At 33.2% G+C, this 18,219-nt stretch overlaps 1 pseudogene; it reads right to left on the minus strand.

The window, feature by feature from the left end:
- Positions 1-16,201: 16,201 nt before the first annotated feature.
- LOC145605186 (2-(3-amino-3-carboxypropyl)histidine synthase subunit 1 pseudogene) lies at positions 16,202-17,856 on the minus strand (annotated as a pseudogene).
- Positions 17,857-18,219: the final 363 nt, after the last annotated feature.

The raw sequence follows: 18,219 nt of genomic DNA on the forward strand, positions 1-18,219 counted from the left end.
GTCATCAGTTGTGCTCAAGGTTTCTTGAGATTTATGAGTGACTGTGTTATGGTATTGTCATGTTTCTCGCCGGATTATTTTGAATGTGGGATATTTATTAGTTATGGTCAGAGTTTCTTAAGAGTTACGAGTGTCTGTTATTGTCAATTGTCAGGATTAGGTCGGATTACTTGGGAGGTGGGACAATCCTAATATTATTGTGTCAGTTGTGATCAGGGTTTGTATCTTAAGAATTACGAGTGTTATTTATGGTTATTTATCCGGATTAGAACGGATTACTTTGAATGTGGGACATGTTGTATTAGTATGCCCATAAAGATTAAATTTTGAATTAGACTAAGTTGGGTTATTATAGGTCAGTTTAGTATTTGACATTGGAAATTAAGACATGGAACGGATCCTAATTCTTCTTGACTCGTATGGCCGTATGGGGCTCCATAGGTTGATGACACTTCTCTTTAAAGCCCTTCCTACTTGTATTGTGTACATTATATTAAAAAAAAAAAAAAAAATTGAAATTAGAATGACAAAAAATAAAGTAATAATTGGTTGAATTGAATGAGTGTATGAAAGAGAAAGAAAGAAAAGATGGTCTTCATTAGTCTAAACCTTTCCCTCCTCCCCTCCATATTGCATTCTTTTCTTTACTTTTTTTATATTTTCCTTTTATCAATCCCTTTTACTGTTGTCATTTTCAATTTGAAAGCTATCCCAAACCTTCCTTTGTTTTTAAGCATTTTCCCCCTTTATTTCCTAGTAACTAGTACTACATTTTTTGTCTTTCCATCTTAAATTATTTCTAAATTTATATTCTTCCTTCACCAGATTCTATAAATCTAAAGAAAGATTATGTTAATGATGATGGGAAAGATTCAATTTAGTGGTCTAATGTATGCTTAATTGTATGCTTTTGTGGGTTTTTTTTCTTTTTTTAAATGTGTGGTGAGTATGTACGCAACGTGGATTTGACCAGACGCTGAAACTGACATATTGGATGATTTGAGATTATTGACCACTAACTTTTACATTTGGCAAATCAATTTGTTGGTAATTTTATAAATAATTATATTTCAAGTCAATGTCCAGTCATACTTTAGAACTCATATTCATGTTTGACACTTACATGCACCGAATTGTGACAAACACATGATAAAAAAAAAAAAACAAAAATTATATACTCGCCTCTTCTGTTTTTTTTTTTTTTTTTAAAAAAATAAAGTTCTCTATTTCTCCAGGCTAGGAAAATATGGTGCTAGCTACAAATTTTAAACTAATACATCGTAATATTTTATTATTATTAATAACTATGTATTCCATATAAGCTATAACAATAACAAATTAATACTTCATTTGTCCCATAATAATTTAAACAACTAGTTTCACTTTATTTTTAGTAAATATTAATGGAAAAATTATAGAAAAATTTATATTATAAAATTTTATATCAACATCTATATCTAGTAACATATTTTATGATAAAAAATGTACTAATATCTATGTTAATAATTTAACAAAAACAAAGGGAGTAATGATTATGCATTTGTTGGCCTAGGGATTGTATTTAGGAATGCCACAATCCATATTCCCTATAAACACACAATATGAAATAAATAAAAAAAAAAAAAAAAAAAATCATTTGATTGGACTTTTTTCCTAATTTGCTATTTACATCTTTTATTTTTCTTTTTTTTTTTTTGAGGGGATGCTCTTTACATCTTTATCTATACATATACTTATATATATTTAACATATTTATATATAAAAATAAAAGTTTATATGACATGTGACACTCTACATCATTAATTATTTTTCATTTCAAATTACCAATTTATAATTTTACATACTACAAAGGTTAGTTACATGCATGTTTTGTACCGTGCTTTTAGAAATGTCTGGTCAATGTTTACGCAACGTGTATTTAACTAGACACTAAAACAGACACGTCGCAGACTTTGAGAGGCAACACTTTACATTTGGCAAACTAATTTGTTGGTGCTTCTGTAAACAGTTATATCTCTAGTCAAATTTTTATTCATAGTTTATAACCCATATTCAAGTCCGACATTTACAAGCATAGACACGTGGCAAACACATGAAAGAATTAAACTCTTACAATGTTTTTGAATTTGTTGACCCAAATAGGTGTTGTATTAGCTATTTAGGAATGCCATAACTCATATATCTTATAAATGCACCATTCAAAATTTTTATTTTCTTTTTTTGGTCTTTTAGTTTAATTCATGTCTATATCTTTATTTATCAATACTTATATATCAAATTAGGGTGGCTACGCGCGCAATACTAGCTCTTGTGTAGAAGTTATTGGCTTGTCTTTAAACCCTTGGTTTGCATGGTAGTTTTAATACGTACTATTGGTTTATATGTCTATGTGGTGGCTTTGTAGTAGGGATTAAAAATCAGTCACCAAAATCTTCTATGACGATTATTTTTTAGAACTTTCTAAAGTTTGACAGTATTATTCCAACATTATTATTGTATAATCTTTAATTGATTTGCATCCTTTCATATCATATTATTTTCCTTTTCATATATTAAGGACCAATTGTCAGTTTAGAATGAACTCTTAATTTATTTGCATCTTTGAATAGTACTTCGTATAATATTTCTAGCGTGGTTTTTTTTCAGATGATTGTTCGTGAACTTAGGTCATACGGAGTAATAATATGTGAAATGCTGCAGCTAAAAACTTAATGATGTAAATTCTTTAATGTGCTGCTACCATCTAATATAGATATTTTTCCTTCATTTTCCATCCAAAAATCAATACCACAATTTTTTTTTCTATTATTGACTTCCTTTGATTTTAGGAAATTTAAGTTCCTCATACGTTATACCTCTTGATAACATCTGTTCAAATATAACTATTGTATTTAATATGACTCCATCACAATTCAATGACGTTTATGTGCCATCAAACAAATGTATCATCATGAACCAAGCATGATTAAAGGTTGAGAACTTGAGAAAAGGCCAGGGTTGATATGAAATGCTCAAACACCCACATTGGCCCTTGGAATACAAAAGCACCGATTACCTTTTCGTTACCTGATTAATTATGCGTTACAATTGTAAAAAAGACCGACCAATTAATATGAGTAGCTAAAATGCTAATTTTCCAAGCAATTAAAGCATAACCTCGTTAAACACAGTAGGTATTGCATTGTTCACCAAATTCCCCAAAAGAATCATTTAATAAGCTAATGAAATACAATAAAATTTAACATACTTCGTATTGGTGTACACCATATTTGACTAAATTACGTAATTAGTTTTGGTTAGCTTACATAAGTAGCATTAAAACGGCAAGTTAGCTTAATAGTGAAACATAATTAAACACATCACTAATATTGTTTATCTAATTCCCGTAAATTGCTAAAATTAATATTGATTAGTTTACACAATTAGCAGGAAAATTATATAGTGTGTTAGGACTTAAGTAATTGCTTATATTAGTATTATTAATTAATCAAATTCCCCTAAATTACTAAAAATTAATTTATTGAAATGTTTTACATAATCAAATTAACACTAACCTAGGGGTTTTGGTATGCGCCATAGCTCGGTGTGCATGGAGAACATCGATACTCAAGCCTCAAGCCTCAAGCCCTAGATCAATTGGCTTAAATGGCACCTCGTTGTAGGCAATTCAATCAGAAGATAAATGGGTTAATCGTGACCGAATTATTTTGATAGAAATTTCAAATAAACAATCTCTTGGTAATTTAGAGAAAGAAAAGGTAGTGGTGGTGAAGGGATTTCAAGGGACCTTTTTTTTTTTTTTTTGAAGGAAGCAAGGGACCTTATTATGGAGAGGGCACTAAATTAAAAGTTTTGAATATTTTTAATGGTTTTATTTCTAAAAAAAAAGGAAATAAGGAAATTACACCTACTTGTGAAAACAAAGAGAATAATATATATAAACAATAACATATCACTAGACTACAAGAAGTATAATGGCAATTAATGATCATAGATATGCATACATATTTTCCCAAGATTTTTTAATACACATTTTTGAGGGTATAGTTAGTAACTAGGATTATTCATTGGTCCAAGACCGGACCGAAGACCGAAAAATTGAAGTTCAAGAACCGAAGACCAAACTGATTAAGCTAGGAGCAAACCGGGATCGGACTGAAAAATTTGGTTCAAAACCCGGACCAGACCGTTTTGGACTGATTTTGGAATTTTTATAAAACAAAAAATCTAAATTTTAAACAATTTTCGGAAAATTCGAAAAAAAAATAACGGAAAACAATATTTTAACTTTTTTTTTTGTATGTTTAGTACAAAAAATCTCATACAATTAAATTTTTTCAAGCTTATTAAGGATAATCTTAATCAATATTAAAAGTTTTATGTAAAATTTTAAGGAAAAAAATTCGGACCAAGACCCTTTTTTAGAGTGTTTTGGACTGGACCAATCAAAAAAGCTGGAAAATAATTTTCGCGACCCGTAAATCGGACCGATTAGTTTGGTCCAGTCCGGTTCAGGGGCGGTCCGGACTAGTCATGTCCATTTTTTTCAGTTCGGACCAAATTTTGAACACCCCTATTAGTAACACACTCTTCCTAAGAGTTTTTTTTTTTTTTTTTTTTTTTGGAGCAAACTTCCTAAGAGTTATCTAATACTTTTTATAAGGTAGGGATAATTTTTTTTTTTATAAAAAAAGTTTATGTGCCACATTGTTGAGACTCCCCATCATTATTTATTTCTCATTCCATACCACCATACCATCAATCTACACTTTAATATCCACGAAAAAGTGTTCTTAAAATGAAATGTGAGTATGTGACACCCTTCACATGTATTAGAAATATGACACCTCACCGTAATACCTTTCTCATGTAAATGGAAAAATAAAATGTTTATCACAAGATTTAAACTCAATATCAATAAAATATGAATCAACATTAATTACCATCTTTTTTTTTTTTGAAACGCATTCGTACCATCTTTTAATTATATTTCATTTTAAAATAGACTAATACTTTGTATAAAATATCAACTTCAGAAGAGTTATTTAGTTTCATTAGTTGTTAATATTGTTCAATTTCTTATAGAATTTATATATAGTTTATATATTTGTATTATAGCTCAAATAATATTTATTGACATTCAAAGTAAAACCCGGTGCATCATCCGGGTCACACACTAGTTACATTAAAAGATTCGTTGCATGTTTTGTGCTTTTAGAAATGTGTGGTAAGTATGTACGCAACGTGGATTTGCTCAGATGCTGAAACTGATGCATGTGTCGATAATTTTGAGATAGATAGACAACTAATTTTAACACTTGGCAAATCAATTTGTTAGTAATTCTGTAAACTTTTATATCTCCGGTCAATCTTCAACCATACTTTAGAACCCATATTCATGTATGACACATACATTTTTAAAAAGTGACATACACATACAAAAGTCTTATAATGTTGTTGCATTTATTGACCTAAATAGGAAATGTATTTAGGTGTGACACAATTCATATATATTTATACTTATAATTATTGCACCATACAAAATATGCTTTCTTGGTACAGTCTTTTTTGTGTTTGTAATCTATATCTATAGCAATATATACTTTATTATTTTGTATTAAAAAGATTTTTAAAGAAAGTTTAAGTGTCATGTAACGCTCTCCATAATTAATTATTTTTCATTTCATATCACCAATTTATATTCAGAGGTTTAGTTGCTTGTTTTGTGCTATTAGAAATGTGTGGTGAGTATGTATAAAACGTCACAAACACTACGTCCGAGACGTTGAGATAGATGGAAAATGTTTACATTTGGCAAACCTTATTGTTGGTTGTTTCTATAAGCAGTTATATTTCTAGTCAAATCTCCAGTCATCATAAGGACCCATATTTATGTCTGACATATACATGCAAAAAAAAAAAAAAAAAGACACATGAATAAGTTATACTCCTATATTATTATTACATCTCAAAAACAGATAAAGTTATATAACCTATAGAAAATTAGTGGGAAGTCGAGATATAATCTGGGCACTCTCTCCTCTAGCTTTAGAAAAGCCTATCCTAGTAAAAATAAATATGAGCAGCATCACGAACCGCGATATCTTCTTGAGTCACCGAGAACTTTTGAACCCGTTTCAGCTCAGAAAAAATAAGTTCAGTTTAGATCAGATCAGATTAAAAAAATTAAGTTCAGATTAGATCATCGTTTTATGTCTAGTTTTTTACTTCCTCCGTTTTTTTATATGCATCACTTCCCTTTTATGGGTGTTTTTTTTTTAAATCCATCACTTCCTTATTTAGAAACTTCATACTAAATTTTATCAATTCTATCTCTTACTTTAAACCCCACTTAAATTATTTTATCATTTCTCTCTCCTCTATGGTCTCCACTTATATAATAAAAATATCTACTCTTCCTCACATTCTTTCTCTCTCATGGTCCCCATTTACTTATACTATAATAAATTATTCATCCACTCACAATTAGGGATGGCAATGGATCTGGACCCGACCCGGATTCGTGGATCCAGATCCGTTTTTCACGGATCTGGGTCTTCAAATTTTGAACCCGACGGATCCGGGTCGGATCCGGGTCCTGCTGACAAAAAACGGATCTGGATCCGGGTCTAGCCCCAGACCCGGATCCAGATCCGTTTACCCGTTTTTTATTTTACATATTAAAAAAAAAATTTGTTTGTTTCTTTATTTAAAATGTTGATGCTGTTAGTAGTGATAAAGATTAGCCCTTTCAAGAGATGAATTTTGGATGCTCATATTGAATATATCATCGTATATGTAGCATCGTACTTTAGTCCGTTGTTTATAATTTTTATTACAAAATATAAGTGTATAAGTTATATATTTACTTTGTGTTTTTAGATTAGGTGTATAACATTAATTAAGGTTGAAATTAATAACCCCCAACGGAAGTTTAAAATAAATTTTTTGACCAAACATTACATTAATTGCAAAAAATTAGGCAAAATATATTGGACCCGGTTCCGGACCCGGATCCGTGGACCCGTCGGATCTGGATCCGGGTCTTCATTTTTCGGACCCGACGGATCCGGGTCGGATCTGGATCCTAGATACAAAAACGGATCTGGATCCGGGTCCATCCGGACCCGGTCCAGATCCGACCCATTGCCATCCCTACAGTCACAATATTGTATTACCCTCCTAAAACTCCGCGCATCACCAAGTGATGCATATAAAAAAAACGGAGGGAGTATCTAATTAAATATCTTTAATTTCGTAGTGAAAAAATTATGGAAATCACATATTAATAAAATATACATTATTACAAATTTAACAAGACTCCAATTGCTATATTTTTCCATATAGATATCGTATATTTAAGGTCAAAGTTTGGTCAAATTTGACATTAAGATCATATCACACTAGATCAGAAAAGACCAGATCAGATTAGATCAGATAATTTAGATAGGCAAAATAAGGCGAACCAAACAAGCCCCTATTTATTATTTCTCAATCCATACCATTAATTTACATTCAAAGGTTAATTGCATCTTCTATGCTCTTAGAAATGTGTGGTGAGTGACACTAAAATTATCGCGTCGCAGACTTTAAGATAGGCGAGCATCAAATATATGTTAATTATTTGGAAAATTTGTCAGAAACAACCTTTTAAAGTGTCTACTTTATTTAAAACAACCTTTTATTTTTTTTTTTTGCAATTTCAGACCACATTTTAAAATTTTTTTATCAAAAACAACCAAATGTTACTTTCCGGCGTCGACTCTATTTTTCTCTACGTTGACCACGAGTGTGCGAGTCACGTGACCTCCTATATTGCTTAATACACCCCTTTCCCTCCAATTAACTCCTATCAAAACCCCTGCTTCTCTTTCATCCCTCTTTTAGTACGAGTGAATTGGAGGGAAAATTGGTGTATTAAGCAATACATGAGGTCATGTGCGTTGCACACTAGTGGTCAACATCGGGGAAAATAGAATCAAGGCCGGAAAGTAGCATTTGGTTGTCTTTAATAAAAAAAATTTATAATGTGGTCTGAAGTTGCAAAAAAAATTTAAAAGGTTGTTTTAAGTAAAGTGGACACTTTAAAAGGTTGTTTATGACAAATTTTTCTAATTATTTTTCTGTCTTTCTCTAGTTTAATTTTAATCTATGTTCAAAATTATATCTATATCTATACTTATACATTAGAAAGAAGCTTCTAAAGAAGTTTACATGCTATTTGACACTCTCTATCAGATCATTAATTATTTTTCAAATCAAATTACCAATTTGCATTCAAAAGTGTAGTTGCATCTTTTGTGCTTGGGAATGTGCGGTGAGTGTTGACGCAACGTTTATTTAATCAGAGACTAAAATTGATGTGTGGCAGACTTTGAGATAGGCAGCAAGATTTTACATTTGGCAAACCTCAGAGCTTACCCCCTCATGCGTATGTGATCCCTAGCTAGTATGGTGGGATCAAGAGATGATGAGCTCCTAAATCCTAACCACATGACTTCTTTTCACATTTCGATCTAAGTCAACATTAACTCATCGAGTGGAAGTTAGGTACTATATATTCTAGCCTCTTACCAACCATCAACACCCCCTATATGGTAGGGAATGGATAAACATCAATCATGTAAGATTATGCGCCCAGTAAAAGATAGTGAATACGAAAGTAAAGTGTTGATAAATCTTTATAGTATGACTCCTTCTGTTTTTAAATTCTTGCTCCATTTCTCCATATGCGGAGTTTTAGGAGAAATTAGAGAAAGTATTAAAATATGGGGATAGTGGGGTTGGTGAAAGGTAAATTAGAGGAGAGTGAATCTAAAAAGTCATAACATTGGGTCCACTAGCAGAGAAAAAATGAATTAAATATTATAAAAGGTTTCCAAATAAGGTAATGGAGCAAGTATTTAAAAACGGCCGCAAAAGGAAAGTGGAGCAAGTATTCAAAAACGAAAGGAGTATAAGACAAACTTAAAAAGACTCCATATCAAGAAAAATAAGACAAATTTATAGGGATAAATGAATATTATAATTTTCACAATACTAGCTATTTTTCAATTAAACTGTAATGTTAGGCCCTGTTCACTTCACCTTAAAAAAATAATATTAAGTAGAAATAATTTGAGTTCAGTAAAAATAATTTCAATTCAGCAAATATAATTTTATTTCAGTAAAAATAATTTCAGTTCAGCAAAAATAAGTGAAGTGAACAAGGTCTTAAATGTTTGATTAGCCTAAAATGAATTTTTAATTATATATCCAATATCCTAAAATTGCAATATTTGATGTGTTATAAAGGGTAAGGGGTAGTTGTTAGACAAACTTAAAAGGGCGACATAAAAAGAAAATACGACAAATTTAAAGGGCCAAATTAGTATTGCAAGTTTCACTCGATGTTAGATTTCAATTAAACTGTTAGGTGTCTAGAAGGTTGAACCTGAATTAACTTAAAATGAACTTTTAGAGCATGTTTGGTTAGTGTATTTTTAAGGATGGAAACGGATTCGGTTAAACCATTACCGTTATTGAATATTTGTTTAGGAGATTTGGTAACAATTACCTTTACCTAAGGATAAGGGATTCCATCCATTTGTTACCGCTCTAAAACCTAAGATAATAAATACTCTTACCCTCTTCAAACATAAATTGATTCCATTGCATAGTTAAACCAAATAAATGTTAAAGTAATAATTACGTGATTCCTTTCCTTCCCCTTATTAATTTTCTTTCCACTCCGTTTCCATTTTTCCTTAATCATATACAAGTATTATTCCATATCTGAAAATTGCAATATTTAATGAGTCGTAAAGGGTGAGGAGTGGCTGTTGGAAAACAACAGACGGATCATGAACATGATCAGTAAAATTCCATCTATCCAGGTTAAGTATAGGACCCACAAAAGCTAACTAAGAAAAAAAAAAAAAGATAAACAAATTAAAGCCACAAGAAACAAGAAAGAATAAGAGAATGAAAGCACCAATCACCATGCTTCATTAAGATCCAAATTGATAATGATGTTTAGTCACTCCTTAATAAATTATGCTTAACAATGTTAAACAACACAAGGACAATATTAATGATTGATTACTAAAGTTAAAGATCATATAATTAATGAACCACAAAATTATTACACCTTCCACTTCATAAACAAGGTATTAGGAAACATCATATATTATGAAATATTATTACACCTGCTTATACATAGTATTCATCATATATATTCTTTTTTTCTTAGATCATCCTCAAACCCTAAAAACAAATAAACTCGAAATCGAACCGCGGAAATGATTAATCTTAAACATACTTGATGCCCTACAGTTAGTACCATAAAATCTCCTGGTTAAAAACAATGACAATTGAGTTGAAACCCCATCATTTAAAACCAATCATACTGTCCAAATTTAGTAAAAAATAAAATAAATAATGAAGAAATGTCAACCAACAATCATAATAATATAAGGGAAAAGGTTTTAGCATGATAATATTATTAGACAGAAGAAGAAAAAAAGACTAGGTTATGTTATGTCAAATGAAGTCATGCAATAATTAAAGGTTATAATATATGGTATAAAACTATATAATATAATATGTTACAAATTAAGTATATAAATATGCATGATTATATATATATGATTAATGAATAGAGAGTAAGTAGTGCCAAAAAAAAAAAAAAAAAAAAAAATGATGTAAGTTATTGGGAAGCTTTTGTGTCCCCAAGGAAGCATGCTGAAACATACAGTTGGATGGACTGATGTATGATGCTTCCTCCGACAGAGAATGTCTCAAAGTTCAAAGGTTGCCTTTCTATACATGATTTAGGACCACTGTTACTGCCCTGGTGCAAAAGAAAAATTATACCTTAAAAGACACATAAATAGAAAGATAGAGAGAGAAATTTAAAGGATGTATATATGAAAGAGCCATTGGATAACAAAATAAAAAAGATTACACTTGCTCTACAAGGAGATTGTGGTATTATTTACTGACGAATCGGAATTAGGTTCAGTTTTGGGTCATTTTCAGATGATGAGTCATATGTAAAGGTCGATTTTGCGCCGATTTTGGGTTTATTTCGAGTTTGTATTGTCAATTAGTACATACATTGGTTATTACTGTCATTACTCCATAATAATAATAATGTTCAAGTTCGGCTGATTCAGGTTGGAAAGATGGTTTGGTCAATTTTTGGTCTTGTAATCAATTATGACTCATTTTTACCTTGAGGTGACAATTCTGACAAATGTGCAATTTGAATCAAGTATGGTTGTATGGTTTATTTCAAGTTGCTAAAATCAAGTTGTGCCAAATCAATTTTGGAAGCTTAAAACTAAATATATTCAAGACGGTGCCATGTTGTTTCGAGTCAAGTTAGTATAACATGTAACAATAATCTTTAAATATTTTTCTAAAGGCAAAAAAAAAAAAAAAAAAAGAAAAAAAGAAAAATGATTGCATTATATGTGTCTATCAAAATATTTATGAGATGAGAAAAAAAGAGTGTTGAAAGAAGGACCCTCAAAGGTTGATAATATCTACTATTAATGACTAAATGGCCTACATGGCCCTATATTTATTGGCTTTTGGGGTTCCTTTCCTTTCTTTTCTTCAAGTGCCCACTCTAATAACCTGTACCTGCCAATACAGTACCACACGGCTTCACTTTTTTCCCTTTTTTTTTTTTTTTTTCGAATTATTCGCATTAGTAGTGAATTATTATACTCCCACCGTTTCAAGATAAATGCATTAGTTGTTTAGTTGGTTATTTAGTTTGCTTATTTATAAGACGTTTTAGATTATCTTTATGCTTATTATCAACAACTTAACCTTTTTATATTATCTCCATGTATTATTATTTGCAACAAAGAGATATTATTTGTGAGATAAAAAATTTTCTTTTGTAGATTTTAATCAAGTTAATGTATTTACTTTTTTTTTTTTTTTTTTTTTTTGAAAGAAGTAAATGTATTTACTTTAAATTGGAACAAGGATATTATTATTAAAAGAAAAAGGAAAAAAAAAAAAAAAAAAAAAAAGTCATGAGTAATATTGAAAAAAAAAGGAAAGAAAAATAGGCATGAGTTATAATGGCACTCTAAACAGTCGTTTTCATTCAAGTAAAAGGAGATTCCATGACAAAGATGTGTTACATGCTCTGACAAACTACTGCTACCAATTACACTACCATTATTTTCCCTACTTACTCATAGGGGCACCCATTTTCGTCTTTCTGATTTCTCAAGATATAAAGTTTTTGCATTTTCTAGATTTCTTTGATTGAATTGTGTTATTCACGTAACCTTCTGTCCTTATTGATCCCATTTTCGAGAGATTTTAGGGTCATGTTAAATATTGACCCTTCGGAATGACCCTTATAGTAAAATTATCGGACGACTCCTCGGTTTATCAAGCTTGTAATCATCTAAAACACTCGTTACATAAAAAGAGATTTACAGCTACAATAAGTTTAGGTAAGTTTTAACAAGTAGATTTCACTAACTATAAGAATTCATATGACGAGTTACTTCTGAAGTATAGTAATCCACAGTACTTCGTATTTCTTTTGTTACAACTTAAAAGACTCGACGTAGGTTTCCAAATTCCAATCCATATGAATTGACGAGAATACCCTCGATCAAGGTCCATCTCTGTCAGGAGGAGGTTGATTGACATTATGGACATCAATAGGACATGAAAAAATAGCAGTGATTTTATAAGGTACGGAACACCACACGTCCACAGTTGATGCCTTCATGGCTTATCCTCAGGATCTGCTTTTTCTCCATAGCAAGAATTAAGTAATTGGTCATCTCCAAATCTTGTTGGTGTCTTTAATTTGGGATATTTGATACTCAGGTACATGACAATCTCATCAGCCACTCTGTACCTTCTAAACTAGTTAGATCTGGCAAGATTTTCATCACCCAAACTTAACCCCATATGACAGTACACGGTTTTGACCCGAACATAACTGGACCTGATTTAAAAACTAAGATAAACGATAATGATTGATTTATCATAATAAGCTACTTCTACCTCACTATAGCCCCAAGAAGTTGACCCGTACTTACTCAACCTGACCTACGCCACTCATTTGCCACCTCCACAGTGATTAGCAAAATAGCAACTACAGTTACTGTCCTTTGAAAGTCATTATCTCTGGAAGAGAACCAGGGATTATAATCGTTAGATTTGTTGCAGGCACCAAGGAAAATTAAAGCTCAACAAAAAAAAAAAAAAGGATTGTACATTTATATAGCTAGCCAATTTTCAAGAGCTTCAAGTATTTTGAACATAGATACACGAACAGAGGTGAACACTGAATTCCACCTGTTTATAAGCATAAAGTATTTTGTTCCGGAATAATCTGTAGAGTCTGTACCACTTAAATTTTATTTTTAGGAGAGCATCCTAACGCAAGAACAACCTAACGAATCAGTGTTAAACTGTACTGAACTGCAAACTATCACAACAAGTGTACCAAATTACCAAACGAGCACCATTCATTGAAGAAAAAAGTAAAAAGTTCATGGTATGGTCCATTTAACCAGCCATACCCCATGTAAGTCTATCACTAAAACCAATGGATCTTATATCCAACAAATTCGAGGGAAGAAAAAAGTAAAACTACAGTAGATCATGTTATGCTTCTGCCTAAAATAGAAAAAAGATGTGGATAAGCACATGCAAGTTTATGATCCAACTATTTTTTTTCCATTGTAAGTTTTGAGCAAATCTTCTGCTTCATGACAGCAACAGGCCACTCAACCTATACATTTGCTTGTAAATCAATTCAGAAATTGACTAATTGCCTATACAACCAAGCAAGACATCTAGTAGAAAGGGTTCGCCGGAAATTCTGCAGATACATTATAGATAGCAGAACAGAAGGTATAAGAACTTTCACGAGTAAACTGACCTATATTTCACATAAATGGTAAGCCCGAGTAGGACCTGTCTTAGTATACCCAGCCGGGTCAGGGCCTTTCGATGGGGCCCCACCTCATTGACAGCTCAACTGACTGCCGATGGCCCCCTAATTCAGAATCAATCCACCCGATTCTGTATCTGCCTATAGACAGCTACACAAGTAATAAAGAACAGATCAATTTTACTATTTTGACAACAAAAATTTGACCAGTAGCAATCTTCTGTTCAGAGTATCTTCCCCTATAGCTGTTTCCATCTAAGTGTCTAAGCCAGATGAATATCAGTTGCCATCATACGCTCAATATCAAATAAAAGTTTGAACAAGCCTCAGCCAGAAAATGGAACAGGATTTTTACCATGATATTTCATACCAATCAGTATCTAACTGCAGCACAAGATTGCCTATCATCCACTCAAGCAGCTGCCCAGAATATGGTGCTCGAACAACCAAACTCTTCACCTAACTATCTTGAAAATTTGGGCCCGTTATTCAACATTAAGTAATAACTATAGACACAGAAACTTCAATTTGAACTAACATCACCCCATTACTTCCATAAAAAACCAGAGTCTGAAACCAGAACACGAACTTCATCAGTCCGACTATGCTCTTTTCACCGGAAAACCCCATACACATCTTAAGCTGAACTTGATAGACCTTACTTGAACTTATCTAAACATACAAGCCCAAATGCTAACAAAGCACACCATAGACCAACTTATCTAAACATACCAACCCAAATGCTAAGAAAGCACACCATAGACCAACTTATCTAAACATACCAACCCAAATGCTAACAAAGCACACCATATTTGTATCAAACTTTAAAAGACCTTTACTTTGTACAATTGTACTGTATAAATGATTCAAAATTATACAACCTTATCTAAAAATATGTGACCTTATTATCCCTGATTTGAACTTTTCGAAGCCTATTGTTCAGCTTATTAAAACCTAAGTAGCCTAGACAAGATGACAGAATTTTAAGCTCTAACCAAGCTTTTTCTAACTTGATATCCAACTTCAGTTCTGATGAATTTCACCCTTGACAATCCAGCTTTGTACACATTCTAATTCCAACTAACTCCATAGTCATTCATCTTAATGGACCACAATTATTTCTAGAGGGCCAATTTACTCTAGCAGCAGGCGTCACCAATAATGAACCCTTTTTCCATTGGCCACATGACCACATACAATCAGAGGAAAAGCTCTACACTGCTTTCCAAAATTCAATACACATCTTCGCCTATTTAAGCCATGGGTAAGTTGGTTACATCTCTTCCTACTGAAAACGTGTTAATGCTCATACCATCTCTTCCAGTCCATTTTCCATACTACTCTTCCATACAGTAATTAACTTAACAAGTGTGACAAAACTTTCAATTTTGTTCTCATCATTCAATTTATTTCCTTGATTTGCTATCTCTTAATATTAATTTCCTGTAACGAGACTTCCTTTTTACACCCAACACCTACAATTTATCACACCTCAAACCAATGTTGCTAACAGATTCCTTTCGAATATTCAAATTAGAAAAATTGCCTCATATAGAGCATGACATAAGAAAGATAATATGCATAATTGTTACTATGTATGCAGGGCAGCACAAAATATTTCTTGCCAGCTATAAAGAACCATTACATGCTTAGTTGTCTGGTAAATTCAATAGACATTTAATGCCATCCCCAAAATGCTTCTAGCAAGCCTTCTGATTACTTCATATGATCTTTCCTCAGTCTATTAATATGGTAAATGTGAACCCAAAGATCATCGGGTTCTATTTACTTAGGGCGTCCTTCATTACCGTTTTTCCTATTACAACTTTTTAACAATAGGTATCAGTTTATCAGAAAGCACATCAAGCTACCCTAGCATATCAATCCTTCCCTTGACTTCATATGAAAATCAAAACTTTCCAAGAGACCAACGTATGGTATACAATAACCCAAAAGTTCTAGTCAGTTGTTTCTGTATATGCTGTTCTTCTTTTGCATTCTCTCCCTCTCATTTATTTTTCTTCGTTCTCTTTGTTTCACCAAATTCTATCATTTATCATCCATCCCCTATTTCCATCTCATTTACCTTACTTCCCCTACTCCCATCCCAAATCCTCATTTCTTCTTTTGAGTTTTATAATTTTGGGTTACGGGATTCCTTAACAACCAAGTGTATAATTGTATTTTGCATTTCAATCAAAGAACAATAGTATCTTTGCCTATGGAAAATCATAAAAATCGTTCAGAAAAAAAATTATAATAAACAAAGGAAAGAAATAAGGAAAAAGTGGTACATCCCTTTCATTTCATGTAAACTAATATCGTACATTCAATCAGTTAAGAACAAGAAGATCCACATAAACGAACAAAGACAGGAGAAAGAGTATTACAAGTCATGTTGGCTCTTCCACTTGGACTGCAAAATTGCCCAGCCTTCTGCTTGAAGGACGGTCGCTAGAAGCCGCAAAACCACGAGACAAATGCACATGGTATATAAACATAATAAATCAGGAGACTCTCCCATCAGCAACATTTGATCGAAGATTTCTTCTAGTAGGGCGATTTTTCCCCTTCATGTAACTTGAATTCCAATCTCCTCCATCCTGAGCATAGTAATCCATAGGATAATCACCTCCATGATCAACCCCACCTTTGTTATTTTCATTATCACAACCACAACTCCCACAATCAACACCAACAACGCTATCATCTCTCTCCCACCAACCACGAATCAAGCCAAGCGCAATCTCAGCCTCAAACGGATTCAACAAAGGCCTATGGAAAGCCTCCCCCCAATCAATCGATAACCGGGGACAAGCAATCTGAATCCAAGCATCAATCGAATCCTCAAACAACTCAATCCTAGAAGGTGAAATCTCCGACATTAAAACAACCGTCCACGACATCCCTTTCTCCTCCATCTTCCTCTCCAACCTCTCAAGACTCTTCGGGTTCCCCTGCCTCCCAAGTGTCCCCAACACAACACCCCAATTCTTAGCCTCTTTCGCCTTCAAAACCGCCCTCATTCTCGAATCCTTCATCCCCTTATGATCATACTCCTCCAAAAACAACCTCCCCAAATAGGGATCATATCGAAACGCCTTAACCCCGGGATTCGCAATCATAAACGCCTCTAAATGAAACCTCCCATCAGCAACAAACACAATCACCAAATCCCCATCATCCCCACCAACCCCAACACACCCAAAATCCTTCATTGACACCTTAGGTGCAGTACACCCCAAAACCTCCCCAGCAGACAACGGTTTCGATTGCGGAACCAAAACCCTAAACCCTAATCTCTCAAGCTCAACCTTAACCCCCCTAATTGCCCCAGCAAACTGAATAGTCCCAGCAACAGCCAAATTCCTACTACCCAATTCATTCATTTCAATCGTCTTAACAAGTTTCGAAACATCAATCCCAATTTCAACAAAAACATACAAACAAGGGATTACCGTATTATCCACCGGAACAAGGCAGCTATGACCGTAATGAATGAGAAGATCAGCCCCAAGCGCAGCAGCAGAGAGGTCGTCGACGCAACAAGCGCCGTAAGTGACGTCAGCAAGGACGAACACGTCGGAAGCAGAAGCGAAGGTGCGGAAGATGTCGGAGAGAGAGAGGGAGTACATGAGCAACCCTTCGGGGAGTTGAAGCGCGATGCGCGGTGAAGAGGAGGAGAGAGAGAGGATTCGATGAACGGATTTGTGGATTTCGAAATTGTAATTGGAGGGGAGGAGAGAGATTGCGGCGTTTAAGGAGGGATTGTTGAGGATTGAGGATGGGATTTGGTTGCGTATGAAGCGTTTTGGTTGGGGTTTTTGGGTGGTTTTCTGGGTTGTGGTTATGGCGGAAGGTGGTATTTGTTGGTGGTTTTCCGGTAGTGAGTGGTTTCCCGGTGATGGGTTGTCGGAGTTTTTCTCCATTTTTGGTTGGTTTGAGGTTTAGTTTTGGCGTTGGTAGGGAGATGTTCAACTGTTTATAAGTTTGCACTTTGCAGGCATTTCTGCGGGCACAAACAACTACTCCGTACTAACAAGTTGGGTAATTCTCGTACCCTGCTTGATTGAGGGTAAAACATTAAGTGGGTAATAAAAGTCAAACTTGAAAAAACAAGAAAGGTATTAATGTAGGAGACATGTTGCTTACAAATGAAATAAACTAGTTGTGCCACGAGGAAAAGAGAGAGATGGAGGAATTATTACCCTCATAATGAGGGTAATAGTTACCCACCCTCCCTCTAGTGTAACTATTACCTCGAAGATGAGGTTATTGATTCCTCTTTCTTCACC

This window comes from Chenopodium album, chromosome 22 (genome assembly GCF_948465745.1).
Source record: "Chenopodium album chromosome 22, dcCheAlbu1.1, whole genome shotgun sequence".
NCBI classification, from domain to species: domain Eukaryota; kingdom Viridiplantae; phylum Streptophyta; class Magnoliopsida; order Caryophyllales; family Amaranthaceae; genus Chenopodium; species Chenopodium album.